Source organism: Salmo trutta, chromosome 19 (assembly GCF_901001165.1).
Source record: "Salmo trutta chromosome 19, fSalTru1.1, whole genome shotgun sequence".
Lineage (NCBI taxonomy): Eukaryota > Metazoa > Chordata > Actinopteri > Salmoniformes > Salmonidae > Salmo > Salmo trutta.
The window spans coordinates 37,292,059-37,314,094 of NC_042975.1; the positions used below are offsets into that span (position 1 = coordinate 37,292,059).

At 41.1% G+C, this 22,036-nt stretch overlaps 1 protein-coding gene across 8 annotated transcripts in view; it reads right to left on the reverse strand.

Moving 5' to 3' along the window:
* LOC115154524 (teneurin-1) overlaps positions 1-22,036 on the reverse strand; it is a 184,939-nt gene that overhangs the window by 84,733 nt on the left and 78,170 nt on the right. Inside the window, exon 1 of one of the 8 annotated variants that reach the window (XM_029700826.1) lies at positions 1,207-1,440. The exons of the other annotated variants lie outside the window; for them this stretch is intronic. The gene's annotated coding sequence lies outside the window, so the exon portion shown is untranslated. Of the gene's footprint in view, positions 1-1,206; positions 1,441-22,036 lie in introns of those variants that run through there. 8 annotated transcript variants of the gene reach the window in all.

Genomic DNA, 22,036 nt, shown 5'->3' on the forward strand with positions numbered 1-22,036 from the left:
TGACAAAATGTAAAAATGATATTTAATCCCATAAAAAAACACTTTTAATGTGAGTTACAAAACCATCCTGACATATTCCTGTATAACTACACTTCATGGTAACACAAGCACTTCACATGGGGAACTGTACCACCTCGCTTCATACGGCATTATAGAGCCTGTGTACGATGCCCTAGCACTGCACAGCTGATTAAAATAACCAACTCATCAAGTTTTGTTTATTTGAAGCCGCTGTGTAGTGAACGGGGAAAACCAAAACGTGCACCCGGGGGGGCTCCAGGACCGAGTTTGGGAAACCCTGCTTTACTCCATAGTTATGTGAGTAGTTATTAGTGTCTATGTAGAGGGTACCTTTGCAGAGTGTATTCATAGGAAGTGTTACCAACTTTGTTATCATGATTGAGTTTCCTCCCAATTAGAGAGACAAGTCTGCATTAACTCTTCTCGGTTGTGTACGAAGAGACTAATGACAGAGTCCTGCGTTTGGCCTAAGAGGTTGAATTGAATTGTATTGATTTTGTTTGTCTGTGTGATACGTTTTACTCCTGCTTATTATACATCAGCGTTTAGATGCCAAGGACCACTTCTAAAGCATTATAGAATAATGCAGATTGGAGTCTGGACCTGCAGTAATCTGATAAGAGCACTCCTCTCCATTGATCTAATGGCCATTCATTCAGTTTAATTGTTCAATTCTTCCATCATTTCCCTTTCCAGAGTATTGATATTTACCAGGTAACATCTAACATAATTCTGCAGGTTGAACTCCATCAGATAAGGGGAAATGATTATTGTAGATGTATGAAGGGTAAGTTGTTTGGGAGGGTAGTTTTCCCACAAAAGAATCCAAGGCTCAAATGGCTAATTATTAAAAGGATCAAATAACATTTGATCAATCTAAAACTTAAAACATAATATGTTGTGATCTATGATCTGAAGAATGCTTTGTAGACCACACACATGACCAGAAAAAATATGACTGAATGCTATGAGAAGATTAAGAACCAAGTCTATGCTTCTAAACCTGTAAGGGGCTAACGAGGAGAACATCACCGTTTCCAGAATGTATGCCAAAATCTAAACAGACTCAAACAAATAGAAAAGTGTTTGAAATACAATATTTGTCTCCAACATTACCCTAAAAACCCCATGCACATGTTTCCAAAGCATTATGTTCAATGTCTCTTGTTTGGCGCTACCACTTACTTGTTCTTTTCGCGCTTGTTACAGAAAACCAAGCCTTTGAGGTGTAAACATGAGTCTTTGAGTACTCAGAGGAACAGTACGTACACTTCTGAAAGGTTCTTCAGAAAAAGCCTTCTTTTTGAGATTGCTCTCTAATCATCCAGTATGTTCCAAAGCCAGGCCATAACATGGCCTCAATTTACCACAAGTGGCTTAAACTCAATTTCCAGGAATTTCCTTCCGAGCGCGTGCTTTCAAGACAAAACCCCTGGCGGGATTGAAAGTGTCTTAAAAGTACACCTGACCTCCCGCAGAGATGCTTTATCCTTGAAAAATGTAAATATACTGGGTACACACTTACACGTGCATTATTAAGACTAGGTCATTCACTGATCCTCTCTTAGATAAGCTAGCTGCTATAAGCGCTGCCTGACTGCAGCCACTCAGAGTTCGACAACAATACAACACAAGAGAGGCACATTAGAAATACACTTCCAGGGCAGCTCCTTCAACTCCGTCAGCCTGCTTGGAAGTTGACATAGTTTGACGTTTTACAGACGCCCTTCCTTATTAATTGTTTATGATAACCTCATGACAGGCTGTCGATTCAAAGAAGAGGTGGGACAACGTAATACTTTACAACATTATGGTACCATAAAGAAGCCGCTGCAGTGTCTTGAAAAGAGGCCACATTCAATCACAACCGCACTGCAGGATTTACACAGCAACATAAACATCTTTCATGTCAGTCAAATAATATAGTTGAACAGTTTTGGATGGTTTAGATTGAATAACAACTATGTGCAGTTAAGAGAGCCAGATTGAAGATGATAGAACTGGCTGCATGAACAAGATCGCTGCATTAAAAACACTACATCAGGTTAGATTAAATCAGGCCAGCGGGACATTGGGCTACAGATCTGAGTGGAGATGCATCTTGTCTGCGGTGTCAGGGACACTGAGGTGTGAGGCTGACCCACTTAGGCCCTGGTCCAGGCAAAAGAGCAGTTTATTGATGACCTTGGCTCCAGAGCATGTGTCTACAAGTGTTATTGCCAGCCTGATTCCTCCCACAGCAATGAGATGCACAAACAAACAAAAACTCTTTTCCCTTTCATTTTGTCAATACAAAACATGATCACGTCGACTTGCAATGTCAATGGATCACTGTTTATTTTTAACAACACAAATGCTTCTGATTTCAAAAAATGGAAAAATGCGTGCAAAGAGCCCTGACTGCGTTATACCCATTCTATTTCTAAAAGGGAACCTGAGTTGCGAGGGGAAGCACATTAGCTTCACCTGGAGAGGGGAGAGAGCATGGCTCAGTGTCTCACTAGACATGGGAGAGTACAGAACAAAGGGGCTGGCCCTGCAGTCCCCCTCACCCCACTGCTTTCAAGTGCTGGACATAGTGCATTATGCATGTCTTCCGTACTATTGACATTTCTACTTCGAAACTCACATTCCTTCTGCATATGGAGAGAGATGGGAACGGAGCTATATAAGCGCAAGTAATGCTGGCATTTTCAGCAGACAAATCATTCCTCTCTGTCTGAGCGTGTGTTGGTGTGAGGGTCGGCGTGAGGTTTGGCAGTGCACCTGACATTTCGTAGGAATGTCTCTAAACACATGGCCTATCAGAAAGTTTTTCGATTCAGAGAAAGGCCTTAAATGAAAATGGATTACGTGGAGTGCAAAAGCTGGACTAGCCAGCTGGAGCTAGAGAAAGAGCGAGTGTACATTTCCGTGGTGTACTTTCTGTCATCTCCCTACATAAAGCAAACCCCGACTTTGGGCAATTTGAAGATTCAGTTTAGTGTGTCCTGGTTTTGCATGGCTACAGATGAGTACTGTAGTATTATCCACAATCTAGGAGGATAATACTGCATATTTCATTCATCACCTTTCGTTTGATGTTGATGTGACACCAGACAAAAAGGCAACGTTCTAAAAAGATCATAGCGGTATCAAGAAAAAGTTGATAGAAAAGTAATTCAATTGAATATAAAAAAAACGTAGTTTTATTGCGAAACAACATAAATGTGGCCTTTTACCCGTCTCCTCACCCTTACACAATGTAAGTCTCTGTTATGGCTTTACGATAGCTACAGTAATTATTGACAACGGTTATCTTTTCCGGGGGTTTTTAGCTGCCGAACCACTTATAAAAATAGAGCGTTAAGTAAAAATGTGAATTGAAGTGATTCAACAATGGTGCACAACAAACCTGCTGGCACCAGCCACATAACCGTAACACTGGAGCTTAAGAGATGTTCAGCTAGCACATATACGGTATCAGACTGGGACTTTGCAAAACACATGAGAAAGCTCTTAATGCCAAAGGCTTTAACACAATTTCTTTCACAGCAGGACCTTCTATTATTGAAATTGCTCTCAGCATATAGAAAGGTATATCAGCCAGCCACAATGAAAATGCCTGGTGTTGAGTAACACCACCGAGGCTAAACACACACAGCACTCAGGCACTCTAGAAGAGAGGCTCCCATTCCCCTACCCCTCAGAGGCTACTGCAATAATCTCTGAAAATAAAACCCCATGTATAAAGTACTACCGCAATTACTTCCAAAGGTTGAGAATTTGGAGTAGCCTATTCATCTCACACATCAACTATTTTTGCTTTTGGCAACAGTTGTACCATACAGTACCCCTTGCACAATGACAACGTTCATCATTAATGCTTGTGAGGAACATTTTCTTCTGCACAGTCCTTCCCCATGGCTTGGCTCCCTTCAGAAAACAAGTGGAACGTACCTGAAGGGTACACTGTGCCGTATCCAATCTCTTCATTAATACATGTTTATTTACAGCAGCTGTCCTTCACAGCTCATAAACCTAAACTTCCACTCCAAGATATGATGAACCACCGTATAGACACTGTGGATGAGGACTTGTATGCATTGTATGGGAACCATATGGTAAAGGGGAGTCTTACCACTCAGACTGTTGACTGGATTGGAGGTCAAGTGAATCAATGTAACTCCTGTCTAGCCTGGGTGAGACACAAGACATGAGGAAGGAAAAGGCCTTCTGTTTTTTACAGACCGGGCAGGTTTGTACAGTATGTTCAACTGGGCAGCAGATTGACAAGAGCACGGTTGGCCTGTTTTATACATAAAATAACTGAAATGTTGGTCCACATACTTGTGTAATCTCTCAGTTGACAGCACGTATTTGCCAACAGGGTCCTTATACGACACTCTCAAGCACCTCTGCCAAGAAAATAGGACTATCCACTTCAGGCATAAATATATTTATTCTCTGGCATAGTTATTCATGGTGGATAATACACAAGAGGAAGAGAGGCAAATACTATTTTATTCCCCCAATTTGACCTTGTCTCTTCTAGCTTGGGCTTGAAAATGCATTTGTTGTGGCCTGGTGCGTGAATGGAATCTTTAAGCGCTTTAATATGGTCCCATTGTAGAAAGCGCTACATGATTTTACACGCTACACAAGGGTAATGGCATTCCATGAGATTAAACACATGACCCATCTTCTTGAATCAACCTCGGGCACTTCAATCTAACGAGACAACATGGCAACTTAACATTCCGGGGCTGAACTCCAAAAATGATGTTTTGTGATATTTGAATCATTCTGAACCATGACTTCACTCAACAATATGGGGCTATCACATGGAATCACTGAAAGCACTGTGTCCAATGCAATTCATATAGGAAGAAATGCAGTTGTAGGTCTTAGAAAAATCTGAAAAGTCATATTTTCAATATCATTAAATAAGTATTTATTATAATTTAAAACCTGACTGTTTGTTTTAAGCGTATACCACTGAGGACCGGTAGTGATTTGCTGAAGGCCTGTGGGCACCATGACATGGTTTAATGCTTTATGGTGCAACATGTCAAAAGATAACCCGCTATTGGAGGGAAATGGACAATAATTACTTAAATCATCATGTTTCACATATAGTAGCTTTTTTAAATGAGTATGCCACGATATCTGGCTAGTTCACTGACCAGACACACACTGTGATTCTATTTGGAGCTATGACAGGGATATTCACAGATGATCTGTGATTGTGAATGATAGCACCCAGCACATAGTCATAAATCTTACAGCAAACTAACATCAGATCTTTTACAACCAGGAGGCTGTCATTCAGCTTCATCGTGGCTCACATAATCTCTTTACATCAGGGACTTATTCCTAATGCAATAAAGGCAATACAGAACAGAGCCAACATTGAAATAGTCCCCGGTTATTGTCTATGGATCCGATTGTAGACACGGTTGTAATAATTCAGGTGAGAAAAATGTGGTTCGTACCAGATGGTGCAATGGTGATAAAGTGTCAACGCTGGCGGCTCGGGTATTGATCCTCTTTTATAAAACGATATACAAAGGTCAGAGGAAGTCTATCCATTTACCCTTAGCACGGATAGATTGGCAGACACAGAAGCCATTGTGTGGAAGCCCATTTGACATGAATTGTTGTACCATGTTGTTGTGTGGCCAGTAAATTCTCCTTTCTTAGATTCATAGCCTCGTTTTATGGGCAACCCTTTCTGTATACTTATCTGATCTGACATGCATTACTTACTGAGCCAGCTTATCTGGGCGGTACACACGCACAAACCCTGCACTTTTCACACGTTAAAGAAAAGCATGACTAGGAGGGATCATAAAATCAGTCAACTGCAATGACACAAACCCTAACAAACCCTATCAAACCCTAACAAACCCTATCAAACCCTAACAAACCCTATCAAACCCTATCAAACCCTATCAAACTCTATCAAATCCTATCAACCCTATAAAACTATGAAATCCTAACAAACCCTATCAAACCCTAACAAACTCTATCAAATCCTAACAAACCCTATCAAACTCTATCAAATCCTATCAACCCTATAAAACTATGAAATCCTAACAAACCCTATCAAACCCTAACAAACTCTATCAAATCCTAACAAACCCTATCAAACTATATCAAATCCTATCAACCCTATCAAACCCTATCAAACTATGAAATCCTAACAAACCCTATCAAACTCTATGAAATCCTAACAAACCCTAACAAATCCTAACAAACCCTATAAAACTCTATGAAACCCTAACAAACCCTATCAAACCCTAACAAATCCTATAAAACCCTAACAAACCCTAACAAACCCTAGCAAACCCTAGCAAATCCTATCAAACTCTATCAAACTATGAAATCCTAACAAACCCTATCAAACCCTAACAAACTCTATGAAATCCTAACAAACCCTATCAAACTATATCAAATCCTATAAAACCCTTGCAAACCCTATCAAACTCTATCAAACCCTATCAAATCCTATCAAACCCTATCAAACTATGAAATCCTAACAAACCCTATCAAACCCTAACAAACTCTATGAAATCCTAACAAACCCTATCAACCCTATCAAACCCTATCAAACTCTATGAAATCCTAACAAACCCTATCAAACTCTATGAAATCCTAACAAACCCTATCAAACCCTAACAAACCCTATCAAACCCTAGCAAACCCTAACAAACCCTATCAAATCCTAACAAACCCTATAAAACTCTATGAAATCCTAACAAACCCTAACAAACCCTATCAAACTCTATGAAATCCTAACAAACCCTATCAAACCCTAACAAACCCTAGCAAACCCTATCAAACTATGAAATCCTAACAAACCCTATCAAACCCTATCAAACTATATCAAATCCTATAAAACCCTAGCAAACCCTATCAAACTCTATCAAATCCTAACAAACCCTATCAAACCCTATCAAACTCTATGAAATCCTAACAAACCCTATCAAACCCTAACAAACCCTAGCAAACCCTAGCAAACTATGAAATCCTAACAAACCCTATCAAACTATATCAAATCCTATAAAACCCTAGCAAACTCTATCAAATCCTAACAAACCATATCAAACCCTATCAAACTCTATGAAATCCTAACAAACCCTATCAAATCCTAACAAACCCTATCAAACTATATCAAATCCTATAAAACCCTAACAAACCCAATCAAACCCTATAAAACCCTACCAAACTATCAAATCCTAACAAACTCTTATCAAATCCTATCAAATCCTATCAAATCCTATCAAATCCTATCAAATCCTATCAAATCCTATCAAACCCTATCAAGCTATCAAATCCTAACAAACCCTATCAAATCCTAACAAACCCTAAATCCTAACAAACCCTAGCAAATCCTAACAAACCCTAGCAAATCCTAACAAACCCTAGCAAACCCCATCAAACTATATCAAATCCTATCAAACCCTAACAAACCCCATCAAACCCTATCAAATCCTAACAAACCCTAGCAAACTCTATCAAAGACCAATCTGAGTAATCAACAGGAATCATTCAAAACGTCATAAGATTGATCCATACATCTCTTCTGAGGAGCATATGGGTGAAACAGCCAGGTTAACCTTGACTACTGGATCCAATGTCATTACCGAACACGAGCATTTGCAAAATGGATGGAGAAGAAATGGAAGAAAATACTTCATTGAACTATCAACAAATGTCAGTCTCTCTCTCTCTCTCTATCGCTAAGATAGTTAAAAATGCAAAGTGCTTGCCAGGAGAATGTCACTGTGGTTCTTACACCTAATGAGATATTCAAGATACAAACACATTACCAGTCTTACATTTGGTTACTTTTGAGGTTAGCAAGCTAGCCATGCAGCTAATTAAAGGATTCGCTTGGGAAGGAATGACTTGAGATAGATACTGTTTTGAGACAGAAGTGCACGCTCCACAAGCTTGCATCCCAGATTAGCATTTGAGATTTTGATTAGACACTCATGGCTCCCATCTCTCAAATGCCAGTCAGGAAGAGTCTGAAGGTTATGTGTCCACACGGGTGGCTGCAGCTTTATTTGTAGAAGGAGTACAATAGAGAGAAAGTGCATTGTACAAACTGTACAAACCACACCACACCACAGCCTGGTAATTAATTCAATTTTCTCCATACCTTAGCCTCATCGTTAATTCAAGAAGAAACACTGCACTAGAGAGCTTCAAAACCCCCAGCAATACGACAGCTTCTGACAGTTTCTAGCTGTTACCAACATGTACACAGCTGTTGTTTCCACAGGGTCTGTCATCTCAACACTTATTTATTTCCTCAGTTTATTTGACTTTATATAATCAGCTCATACATTTTCTTCTCTATGTCTTCAGAAGGTTTCTGAATAGCCTCCAATGAGGACGGAAACACACTCCACTATCCCTTTGCTCTGTGGAAATAAGAAAACATTGTGAGAAAGCAACCAAAATACATGGTCGATTGTCCATCAGTAGTTTTGGTCTGCCCATGAGGTAGCGTGTACTGTAGGACAAAAATAGAACTTCTTCTTAGTCACATCCTTGATGTATCTTCAAAAAACAAGGAGATAACAAGAAAAAAAAAAGAGGCTGTGATTCAGGCAATTAAAAGCGGTATTGATCGGTGTTGCCTGCTCTGTAGCGGTCTGCCTAACTGTGCGTGTACCAAGTGTCCCTGACAGGGCAGACTCAATTGGTCTCCTCTATGTCCGAAGGGATTGGCAGGCCTCACGGCACGCCTGACAGAAGTTGACACCATATATTACTTTATCAAACCATTATTCACCCTCCATTAAAAGAGAGAACTTAACTGACTTCCCACGAGGCCCCTACAGAAGTGACAGCCATCCATGGCGAGAGATGACAACCTTGCTGTTGAAGGGCAGAGCTGTCAGCAGCTGAAACTCTGCCACATCTCTCTTAGGGCTTGTGGCCCTCCATGCTTCTTAAAGGAGAGTGGACAGCAGAACAGATAGGCTATATACAGTAGTAGGGATCATGCATGCTTTTCGAATGGGAATAGACAGCAGGACAGATATGTAGCAGAGGATAATGAGTCGGACTCACAATGGACACATGCTTCCTGGCATGACACCATGCGACAGGGAGGCCATCCCCAGTGTAAGCACAGTTTAAGAGTGCTGGGGATCGTAGAACAGCTGTTAGACTGGCTACACATGATCTAGGTCCCAATATATGGACCTGGGGTATTGTATAAGCCTTATGCTTATGCAATCCAGTTTCATCAAAATGAGGTGACATAAGAATGGGGATGTTACAAGATTGAGAATCAGCATGTGCCAGCATGCATTCATTATCACAGTGCTAACAAAGGGTCAGCACAGTTCAACCGGTACATTTATACACTCAGTCTACCCACGTCACCTGTGATTAACTGATTTAAAAGTGTGTGTGTTGCCAGGAGATGGTTGTTGCACAATATTTTCAATAAACAGTTCCCCAATAATGTACATTAACTAAATCTCTACGGACGTCAACAATCAAATGAAAGAGACTGATGATAATTATGTAAAGAGCCTTATGAAAGACAATTGTGAAAAACACAATTCAAAAACAAGGCTTACTTCCTGTCATTTTCATGGCGAGCAATTACCTGAAAGTGCATTTCAAAACAATTTGCGGCTGAACTGCATTCCGCCTTTCGTCATCTAGAATAGAAAGCTTTCCTCTTATAAGTTCCCTACTGGGAACATGTCTCAGAATTTATTTTTTGAAGTCTTAGATTAAAGTGCTTGGTGACAAACAAACTGCAAGAAGTGCAACACAAATGTAACAGGTTGTTTGATTGATTGAGACAATGCACTGTGTTGTCTGTTTTAACACCTTCTGGATCAGAGAGCCACCGCGCGATCGGTCGGTGCTGTCACACAGGGACCTTACTGACACAGAGTGCTAAGTGTTTTCTTCTGGTGATGCTCTGTTGAGAATGGAGACACAACCATGGAACAATCTGGGATATCTTTGATATTACTGAGGACAGTTTCCCTTAGAATTCCAGCAAGGGTGGCTGCAGTGATGGCCACAACAGAGAAATATGGAAGACAATAAGGGGCCTCTTCAGACTAGAAATATCTGCTCACCTCACCTGTGAAGTGCTATTCCGAATACACACTTATTCAGATGATTAAAGAGCTCCACTCGAGTTGGCAGAATTTGTCCGTTTTTCAGTTCAAGAGTCCTCAAGTAATTCCATGAAAAAGTGTGTGCCTTTGTTTCTATCAGTTGGATTTGGTTTGGGTAAGGTAACTAGAAATATCTGTAATGCCAGAGAGATCATAACATTTAAATACTCATGCTGCTCATTCTATTGTGGCCTTTACAATACATATCAACGTTTCCTTGATTTGATCGATTCAGGTAAAGATGTGCATTTTCCTATGTTTTGATTGGCTGGTATTCTGAACACCAATCAATTAATTATAATCCTAATCTGCCTTCATGAGCACAAATCTTAACCCAAGGTCCTCTGTGAGAGTTACACCAGTAAGGTGGGATTTTCGCAAAATAATAGGGGGTGTTTCCATGAAACACCAATACAGTTTACATGAATCTAAAATCGAAACAAAACTCTGAAAACAATTGTTGGCCATCAGTAGGAAAATATTAAAAGACCGGAAATATTGTTTTCCTTCCAGATTCATTGCTCAATTTACAATTGGCCCTGCCATATCTGAATATGAAGTATCAAACAATAAACTAAATACAATAAACAAACATCTCAATTTGAGAAACAATTCCCTGAAACATTCAGTGGCCTTTTTGAAAATGCTTGAACATATCAAACCTCTCTCTGGTTTCCATACTTCCTTTTAACCTGCAGCTTTCTAGTGTTGCTGAGCTACATTTCCTGTCTACCCAAATCCGTCTTATCTGAAATGATGTCCCCATGGGGCCGCGGTTTAGCAACTGTGTTGGTATCCCACTGAAGAAGGCATCAGGTTGTGCAGAACTTCTTTTCCCTTCAATATCAAATGTGTCACATAAGACAGGAAAGTTATCGGGACAAGCACTGAGCGATTCCACAGCATGTGCTAAATACATATTTTTGACATGACACAAGGGAGTTGTTCTGCTGATACCTTCAGAGACCAGCAACACCTTTTCATGCCATGTAGAAGATGGATTCTGGAAGCAGATTTTTCCAGATCGTACTGTGCGAGCACATTTTGAGCAGTAAACAATGCAAACCTTTTGTGATTCTAAATGTGGCAATTTATTAGAGATAATGAATGCAGAATGTGGATGGGAGTAGAACAGTGGTAGCCAGAGGACAATGAGTTGGAAGTAATGCAAGTCAGCTAACTATTGTTGTGCAGTAGCTTACACCAGTCATAAGAGCATGTGGGTGTGAGCATTATCCATGTACTGGACAGGAGGACTGATCAAATGAACAATAACAGGTAATCTGTGGTATTATGTCCATGACAGTTTATTCTAATAGGGTTTGTTGTATGCTCTGCTAAATTAAATCTATGCAGGTGTTCCAGACTGCTTTGGTTCATTGTGCTTCAGAATAACCCAACAGTATTTTTTTCCTGACTATTTCAAAAAGGTGTTTTTTTGCTGAGTTTGATGTAGTGATACAGTCCTAACTGAGTCTTATTCAGCACATTTAGTTATTGCTTGCTTTTCTAAAGTCTACCAACCTTGCCAGTAGGTATGCCAGCAAAGATAGTTGGACATGATAGATACTCTAACTTGGTAGCTAGTTATGAGGTTGGTAGATTGGGAACCTATCTGGGCTAGCTAAAGCCAACTTCATAAAATAGATAAGTGGCTAGTAGTATTACAGAGAAACAACAAAACATTTTATACTGAACAAAAATGTAAATGCAACATGTAAAGTGTTGGTCCCATGTTTCATGAGCTGAAATAAAAGATCACAGAAATGTTCCCATATGAACAAAACGCTTATTTCTCTTAAAATGTTGTGCACAAATGTGTTTACATCTCTGTTAGTGAGCATTTCTACTTTTCCAAGATAATCCATCTACCTGACAGGTGTGGCATATGAAGTTGATTAAACAGCATGATCATTACACAGGTGCACCTTGTGCTCAGGGAGAATAAAAGGCCACTCTAAAATGTGCAGTTATGTCACACAACACAATGCCACAGATGTCTCAAGTTTAGGGAGTATGCAATTGGCATGTTGACTGCAGGAATGTCCACCAGAGCTGCTGCCAGAGAATTGAATGTTAAATTCTCTACAATAAGCTGCCTCCAACGCCGTTTTAGAGAGTTTGGCAGTACGTTCAACCGGACTAAAAGCTGCAGACCGCGTGTAACCACGCCAGCCCAGGACTTCCACAACCCGGCTTCTTCACCTGAGGGATCGTCTGAGACCAAGCACCCGGACAGCTGATGAAACGGAGGAGTATTTCTGTCTGTAATAAAGCCCTTTTGTGGCCTTATATTTTTAAGTATAAATAAAATAAAATAAATAAAACTGAGGGGGCACGTGCCCCTGTAGGCATGACGCCCCTGGGTGTGTCTGTGTCTTAAAGAAATGCATCAAACGTATCCCAATTTGGATAACCTTTCTAGTATCAAAGTCTCAGAAATCAGTGGGAGACGGAATAGAAACAAGAGACGAAAACATTTCTCCATATCTCATGCCATTTTCAAAGCTATATTTACTTCCACACAAAATAATATTTGTCTATGCAGTAATAGCTGGAGACACTGTTGTCTTCACAGTATTCAATAAACCACTTAGAGGAAGACCTACCTACACTTTCACTATATGAGAAAAATGTATAAGATATAATGTGGATGTCTTGTTATACATATAGCAAGAAGAGATTTAATATAAGCGCAATTCCACCCGATAAAATAACGTCTGGATGGAAGTGACAGAATACCAAACAGCATCATTTGTAGTCAGAGCGTGAAACACATCAGACCATGAGGACACAACACCAAGACTCAATGGACTGCATTCCACCTTCAGACACACTACATGGTATGCATATGTGAATTCTGAGGTGACCTCCACTCTCTAAAATCCAATACATCAAATTAGAGGAGCGGTTGTTGACCTTTAGAACGACTTAAGAAACAGAGTGAAAATTAAGTTCCTGGTTAGAACACAGAGAATGGTGGACCCAACCTTGAGTGGAGACAGGAGAGAACCCTTTGGATGCAGAAGACAGAGAGGAACAGGTTCATAGATTAAGTCTAAAAGAAGAGATCTATCATGCCCCCCCCAGGAGGTCATCTGGAGGCCCCTACCTATCAGGCCTAATTGCTGGGAGCGATTCCTCTTTGCGGGGAGGAAGGCTGGGCTGTACCCCTGGTCAGGGAGCCGTGTGCTGGGGCAGGATTAATGGACTGGGAGTCATGGCTTCGTCACGGCGCAGGGTAATAAGCAAATCTCACATCCGTCAGTCGAGGGAGCCCCCCAGTCCCCGAGCCCCGCTGTGCTAAGCTTTTACAAAGCTCCTAGGAGTCCTTGGGCTGGGGCGAAAACGCATTAGCGTGTACTCGCCTCACAGTCACACTCCTCACAGCAGTCGATTGGATTTTCATGAGATGACCGCGCTCGCGCTCAAGTCCCCCAAATGTTTACTTTGATTTTAAAGTCTTACACCATTTGATGGTAACATCCATTCTACATGGGGAAATGGGTTATGGTAATCTAGGATGAAGACTATTGCTCTCATCATAGTGTGAAACCACAGTGGTTTCCGCGACTGCACTTTGTCTCAGTGACTGCAGTTTAAGAATCTGAATGCAGAAGGAGATATTCCAATTGAATGGTATCAGCTATTAGACCAACAACTATGACAGTATCCCTCTCAGCAAACACCATTTGTGCTATGTAAACGTTTGCAGTCAGTATACCAATTAAACTACTGTAGCATCGTCACCTTAAATCTAAAAGTACATTAAGGTATAACAGCATAAAAAGTGTTTTTCTTCAAAATAATAATCTGTTTACTATGACTTCACACTGGAAATACATTGATACAAAATATCTAATCAAGGATATTAGAAAGTAATACTTTTTTAGGTTGTAGTGCTTATGTAAATACTAATCTCATGAAATACCAAATGGGGTACAATGGGTTGAGTCAACATTGTTTCATTGTTATTTCTCCATAACTTTTCATGTTTACAATTTCTCTCTCAATTCAATCCAAAAATAGACAAGGTTTCATGGTTGTTAGATTTGAATCTAATTCATGTTTGTTGACAGCTCAATCAAAAAATCTAACAAAACTGGATGTTGATCATTCTTTATGTCTTTGCCTGGTGGGAAGGGGGAGGAGAATACAGGCAGGGAGAGGAGAATATAAAGAGAGCCATGTCAAGGAATACAATCAACCACTCAATCTGTATCAGTACTGCTAGATGTTTGCAATGACAGCCAACAGAATTACAATACGGAAGCTAAATTGATCAGGACAGTAGAATCATGGAGCTTGTAGTCCGACCTGGCCCATAAATCAAGATTGAATTTATAATTTATACTTATTCTACCACTAGACACTTCTGTTGCGAAAGGCCACTAAAAGGTATTTGTGCTTCAACTCCTGTATTATAAAAAGTCTATATAAAACAACACACTTGGATCTCATAGTCAACTCAGATCCTGGTATATGTTGTGATTGGTGTGCACTGGCTGGATTATGGGAGGACGCGCAACATGGTGTGTAAATCCGCAGCAGGTTTGGGGCTCAGCTCAGAGCGCTGATTACTATAACACCTGCTGCCCTGACTCCCATTCTCATTAAGGGCTCCATAACAAGATTACCCACATCATGCAATCTCTCTTCACAGTTTACCAGGCAGCTCTGGCTCTGATCGGAGGGGATGCCCTAATCGGAGCTGTTGTTGTTTTTGAACAAGTTTAATCTCTGTCCTGTAGTAGTAGGCAATTAAAAAAAATGCTCTATACAAAATAATTGGCATTTCAGAGGTGCTTGACATGAAAATGACTCTAGGTCTATAAAATAGTATGTTTACAGATTTTTATTTTCAAAACACTTGTGGAAATGGTTAAAATAAATAGAGATTGGTTTTTCCTGTCTGGTTTTTCCTGTCTGATTTGGTTCATGACTGCACACACTCTCACCCAAAGAGGGCACTGTGTGACTTTTTAGACACACCTGTGCACAATCGTCTCTCTTCAAGAGAAGTACATTTAGCCATAAGCCTACATCATGGCGACAGAGACAATCTTTATTTAGATGGGTCATCATTCGTATTCCTGACACAATAGTGGGTGAGAAAGGCTAATTCCCAGGGTGTTTAGTGTGCACTCTGCGATAAGCTTTACTCGCAGCAAAGGGAAAAGCACCTATTATGTGGGTTTTCAATTCAACTCCTCAGAACTGCCTGCTGCCTGAGACACGGCTGTGTGTTTGCTCAGAGCAGCGACACATATCCCTTTCTGGGGGCCTGCATGAAGGGTGGAAAGGTCTCTGCTAGTGTCAATATTTCAGATGTTGCTCCTGTGCCATTCTAATGTTTTATTTCATGTGACAGACACATACAGTATAAGAAGGGACTGAATTGGCTGAGTGAGGACACTCTTGGAATCTTCTACTACTTGGAATGCTCTTTCAGGTCAGCGAGGGTTTTTGAGTAACCACAGCAGTGATTACTGCTCTCTCAGACATTACAAATGTGTTTTTCGAAAATGTGTTTGGACAAGGTATTAGGAAAATATTGGACATTTGCATTCCTCATCTGCAAACCTGAGGGTTCTACCAGCCTAATGATAACACCAATGATGCATTCCTTTTTCTGGGTCTCAAGAGAAGCTCTGAATACCCACTGCCATCAACAGGAGAAAGCCATGTTAGCCAGAGGGCTCGTTCTGTCAGAAAATCCTTAACATGATCAATTAATCATGAGTTCAATCAATTAAGACAATTAGTAGGCCTGCGGTGAGGGTTTATGTCAATTAACATGAATATGGAGGCACACGTTTCTCCTCTACCTTTATCAGATATGCGCATATCAAACATTTCATGAAGTATCAAAGAGGATATCAGCTTATCAGTGTGATAAGCGTATGTAAACGTTCAGCAGGTGAATTCTCATCATGTCAAATAATTATGAGTCCTGACATTGGAATCTAATGGGGGAGGACCGGAGATGACCACGTTGCATCTGTATGCTACGACGACCACCATTAACCTGAACTATTATGAAACACAACCAAAACAAACAGCAAATGCATCTAACAAGTTTGTAGAGTCATTGTGTGCTAGGAATATGGGACAAAAATACTACACTTTTGACTACTTTGATACACATTAGTGAATTACAGTTGCCATCCTGCTACTTTTGGTCCCCTAAAATAGGTGGACCATGTACAAAAAGTGCTGTAATTTCTAAACGGTTCACCTGACATGGATGAAAATCAATGATGAAATAACCTCAAATTAAAGCATTTAAACCTCATAGTCATTGTATCATTTCAAATCCAAAGTGCTGGAGTACAGACCCCAAAACAACAAAACTTTTGTCACAGTCCCAATACTTTTGGAGCTCCACTTGTTCATGTAGATTTAGTTACTGTAATGTTTAATTCAATTTGAATGGCACAGTTATAAACAAAGCAGTTGCAATCCTGCTACTGTATAAAGCCATACAAATCCATGGACCGCGACTATTTGTTTTATTTGAGGCGTTTTTATCGAAGGTCTTGGTCTAGGATTATAGGATAGTGCGGAGGCCCTTTAATGGTTTTAAGTTTCCATAAAACAAACATCAACATGGACCTGGACACTGCATTCACATACGCAGGTTGAATACCAAAGGGATCCAGTGTGATGTATTAGCTTTCTGTGGTCTTAGCATTCCATCCGCCTGTCTCTGCATCCCAGGGGACCAGTACAGATGTTCCTGCCTGAATCAGATGCTGTTTTATACCACCACCATGCCATTCATGCAGTCATTACACCAAAACACTGAATATGTGCACCCACGGACACATAACAAGAGCAAACAAATAACCGAGCATATATTTCATAAGAGGACTAGAGGTGATTCAACCGATTCATTTTTCAATTAAATTCCGCAATCAGCCGACTACAAATGACTGATAATTAACATTGTATGAACTGTTTACGGCCGTTTCTACCAAACCTGTTATTATCATTTTCTATCACATGGCACATGTAATTTGCATTTAGAGAGCCATAGAAGCTCAAACCCCCCATGCTTTGCCCAACCATAGAGAAGGAGAGACAATGCAGGCATAAGACTGGTGTGTGTGTGTGTGTGTGTGTGTGTGTGTGTGTGTGTGTGTGTGTGTGTGTGTGTGTGTATATATATATATATATATATATATAACGTGTATGTGTGTGAAAACAGCAAGAGCCAGGCCCAGTTTCCCAGCATTACGCATTCTGTCGGAGGACAATCCATTATCATTCCTGACTTTTTCAAACAGATAAAAGCCCACCGCTGCCATTCTGTTACTGAAATCATAATGGAATTTGGGGACATTGCAAATAGATGTTTGACTTTGGCGGATTAAGACAGAAAGTTCCATAAGAAAATGTTATCAAAGGGCTGTTGACCAAACAAATGAAACAGGTGTTGTTCTGTGTTTTCCAGGGCAGACCATAGCAATGAGCATCTGCACGGGAGGGGAACATTTTCAGCATTTGGGCCAAGTGGGAGTGTGCTCGCACGCGCACACACACACACACAATGTATCTATCACTGTTATCAAGGTTCTCAATGAAGTACAAAGAAATCTCGTAGACAGACCTAGTTCTAAGTGGCAGCAAACAAAAGCTGATCATTTTGAGTGTTGGAGAAAAATCTATCCGTTTTGCTTTCCCCCTGACTGCAATGGAACCAGTAGAGGAGACTGACATGGATCTAATACGCAATTGAAATAAACAATTTAAACATGAAATATGGTGAATCCATTTTCTGTGTTTCTGGAGGAGATTTTTGCTGCTCCTGAGACTGTTTGAGTGTTGAAAGTTAACCTCACTAATTACACAAACAAGCAGCAGAATGAAAGTCTCCTGTGGAGCCGGGAGAGACAGATGTGTCAGTCTTTTAGAAAAGATGTCTGTTCCCCGGAGTGATGCCTCCATTTACGATGTGTCTAAAGCCTTATGCTTTCTTCCTAAAGCGAGCCACATTATTGCCCGCTCTTGCAGACGCTTACTGGGAGAGTTGTGCTGTGGCTCTGTGCGGCAGCAGCATCATCATCTAGCCTTATGAGTAGGAGGGAGGAAGGCATAAAGCCTGTCAACCAAGCTGAAGATAAACTACTGCCACAGATGCAGCTATGCACAGAACAAAAAGTCATTGTGATGATTGATTATAACTCTGACTATAAATAATGATTATAAATCTATCTATTCTAAGAGAACCCAGGAGAAGACGACCTCAGTCCAACGAATGAGCAGAGAGAAGCTGGGAGACATAAAAGTGTAGCAAATCCTCTTCAATAAGATTGCAACTGAAGAGGGTAGGAATTTTTGTGAAAGGTTCATTTTCACCCCAAAACTTAGTTTAAAAACTCCACACTTAATTTATTTGTCTCACTGTATTTCCTGAGTACTGTATGATGAGAATCAAAACAATGATCATTATGATTTGGTGGGGCTGTCACCTCTGGAAAGATCTATGAATATAAAGTTGGTGCAGCTCATAAAAGTAGGTCTTGGTGGTGTCGGATTGAGATGAAAAATATTATACATTTCATAATTACATTTTGAAAGGCACTGTGCAAGCTAGGGAGTCAGAAAATACCAACCATGTCTATTTAATGAGGGTCAATAGAGCTGCCATTTTCATGTTGTATGGATGACCCAGAAAAAGAGAATAGGCAATTGCTTTTTATGGTCATTAAGCTGACTTTCCAATTTGAGTTCCAACTCCTGAATGAAAAACCCTGCTTAGACTTGTAACTGCTCTAAGAGCCATATGAGGTCTGTTAACTTGGTCTGATCATCACTAATTTATGTTCCTTTTGAGTCCTTTTCATATTTCATAGTGTGAGAGGGAGTGAAGCAGGAATATAGATAGAGGTGGCTTTAAACCAAAGAGAACAGCTCTTGAGAAAAGAACAGAGGGAAGAGAAGGGAGGAAGAAATGGCGAGAGGGGGGTCCAGGAGGGGAGGGTCAGTATGAGATTTACTGGAGAAGGGTGATCGTGTTTGGAGCGGTGGATGACTGATGAAAGAGGAGTAATAAGAATAAGTCCATGACTGCCAGGAATTTGGGGAGTGTGGGGGTTGGCAAGAGTCATCATCTAGGAGTAATGATGGCAAAGAAGTGGCAAGAGGGAATTTCTGAGTGAAAAGACACAGGCAGGGCAGGCATTGTTAACAAGCATACCCAGTGACAGATTGCAGATGGAGGAGCTTTCTGTGGAAGAGAATAATATATACAAGATTGGGAGCTCTAAGATGCAGCTTGATATGTTGGTCTGGATCTCTTCCATTGTGTCTGTCTGCAAGCTGTTTCCTACTTAAGCCGGGCGTACACCACACCATTTTGGCCCCGATTTAGCTGTCCCAGACAAGTTTTGGATTTCGAAGAAAAAATCCCTATTTTGTTGCTTATTCAACCGGCCGTCACTGATGCTCATTTAACATGAGCGGGTCCGAGAGGCAATCTGAGGGCTACGAATCCCGTATTTGAGCCGTCCCAGATGTCCCGATATTTTCAAACGTGTTTGATTTTATTGGCACAAACTTTGCAATGCTCTTGTAGTGTAAGATGTGCAACAACACGTTTTGAGAACGGTGATCAGCAATAGCCAATGAGAGATCACCAGAGAAGAAGCCAGTGACATGCTGACGTTGTTTCACGTCACCCAGAATATGTAGACTCTCCATGACTACTACTAGTCTGCGTTTGTACTTGCCTTTAACCAAAGCCAGTGTCAAATCATTACATCTCTGAAGTTCACAAGCAATTCAATCCAAAATGTATTGGCTAGATATTTCAACTCTGTATGGCAGTGGTCACCAACCTTTTCTGAGTCAAGATCACTTTTGCAGTCAAAAAGCAAGCCAAAAACCTACCGCTCAGATAAATAAAAATAAAGAATCACTTAAAACATTTAACATTAACCTAATAAAAACAGTTCTGTAGGAATAAGGTTTGTGCAGTAGGCCTAATACATTATCACGCATATTGACTATGGGCTTGGCCTGCCTATAGTGTTCTTCTCAGGCCATATTATATTTCAAAACTCGAGTTTTGATAAGAAAATAGATCAGTTGGTGTATGACTTACGATGCATAAATGGAAATAATTTGCAAATAATTTGCTTTTTTATTTTACTGGACTGATGGTACCTGCATCTGTCTCAGCAGAGGAAGCGAGAGAGCAGCAGAGGGTCCGCCTCTTCAAATCAAATCAAAGTTTATTTGTCACGTGCGCCGAATACAACAGGTATTTACCTTACAGTAAAATGCTTACTTACAGGCTCTAACCAATAGTGCAAAAAAGGTGTTAGGTGAACAATAGGTAAGTAAAGAAATAAAACAACAGTAAAAAGACAGGCTATATACAGTAGCGAGGCTATAAAAGTAGCGAGGCTACATACAGACACTACCTCAATCAGCCTGACTAACCGGTGTGTACATGTAGATATGGTTAAAGTGACTATGCATATATGATTAACAGAGAGTAGCAGTAGCGTAAAAAGAGGGTGTGGGAGGGTTTGTGGGGGGCACACAATGCAAATAGTCCGGGTAGCCATTTGATTACCTGTTCAGGAGTCTTATGGCTTGGGGGTAAAAACTGTTGAGAAGCCTTTTTGTCCTAGACTTGGCACTCGGGTACCGCTTGCCATGTGGTAGTAGAGAGAACAGTCTATGACTGGGGTGGCTGGGGTCTTTGACAATTTTTAGGGCCTTCCTCTGACACCGCCTGGTGTAGAGGTCCTGGATGGCAGGCAGCTTAGCCCCAGTGATGTACTGGGCCATACGCACTACCCTCTGTAGTGCCTTGCGGTCAGAGGCCGAGCAATTGCCGTACCAGGCAGTGATACAACCAGTCAGGATGCTCTCGATGTTGTAGCTGTAGAACATTTTCAGGATCTCAGGACCGATGCCAAATCTTTTTAGTTTCCTGAAGGGGAATAGGCTTTGTCGTGCCCTCTTCACGACTGTCTTGGTGTGTTTGGACCATTCTAGTATGTTGTTGATGTGGACACCGAGGAACTTGAAGCTCTCAACCTGCTCCATTACAGCCCCGTTGACTACACCTACCTACCCTCACCACCTGGGGGCGGCCCGTCAGGAAGTCCAGGATCCAGTTACAGAGGGAGGTGTTTAGTCCCAGGATCCTTAGCTTATTGATGAGCTTTGAGGGTACTATGGTGTGGTGTTGAACGCTGAGCTGTAGTCAATGAATAGCATTCTCACATAAGTGTTCCTTTTGTCCAGGTGGGAAAGGGCAGTGTAGAGTGCAATAGAGATTGCATCATCTGTGGATCTGTTTGGGCGGTATGCAAATTGGAGTGGGTCTAGGGTTTCTGGGATAATGGTGTTGATGTGAGCCATTACCAACCTTTCAAAGTACTTCATGGCTACGGACGTGAGTGCTACGGGTCTGTAGTCATTTAGGCAGGTTGCCTTTGTGTTCTTGGGCACAGGGACTATGGTGGCCTGCTTGAAACATGATGGTATTACAGACTCAATCAGGGACATGTTGAAAATGTCAGTGAAGACACCTGCCAGTTGGTCAGCACATGCCCGGAGCACACATCCTGGTAATCCGTCTGGCCCCGCAGCCTTGTGTATGTTGACCTGTTTAAAGGTCTTACTCACGTCGGCTACGGAGAGCGTGATCACAGTCGTCCGGAACAGCTGATTCTCTCATGCATGCCTCAGTGTTGCTTGCCTCGAAGCGAGCATAGAAGTGATTTAGCTCGTCTGGTAGGCTCGTGTCACTGGGCAGCTCGCAGCTGTGCTTCCCTTTGTAGTCTGTAATAGTTTGCAAGCCCTGCCACATAAGACGAGCGTCGGTGTCCACATTCCTCCGGTGAGAC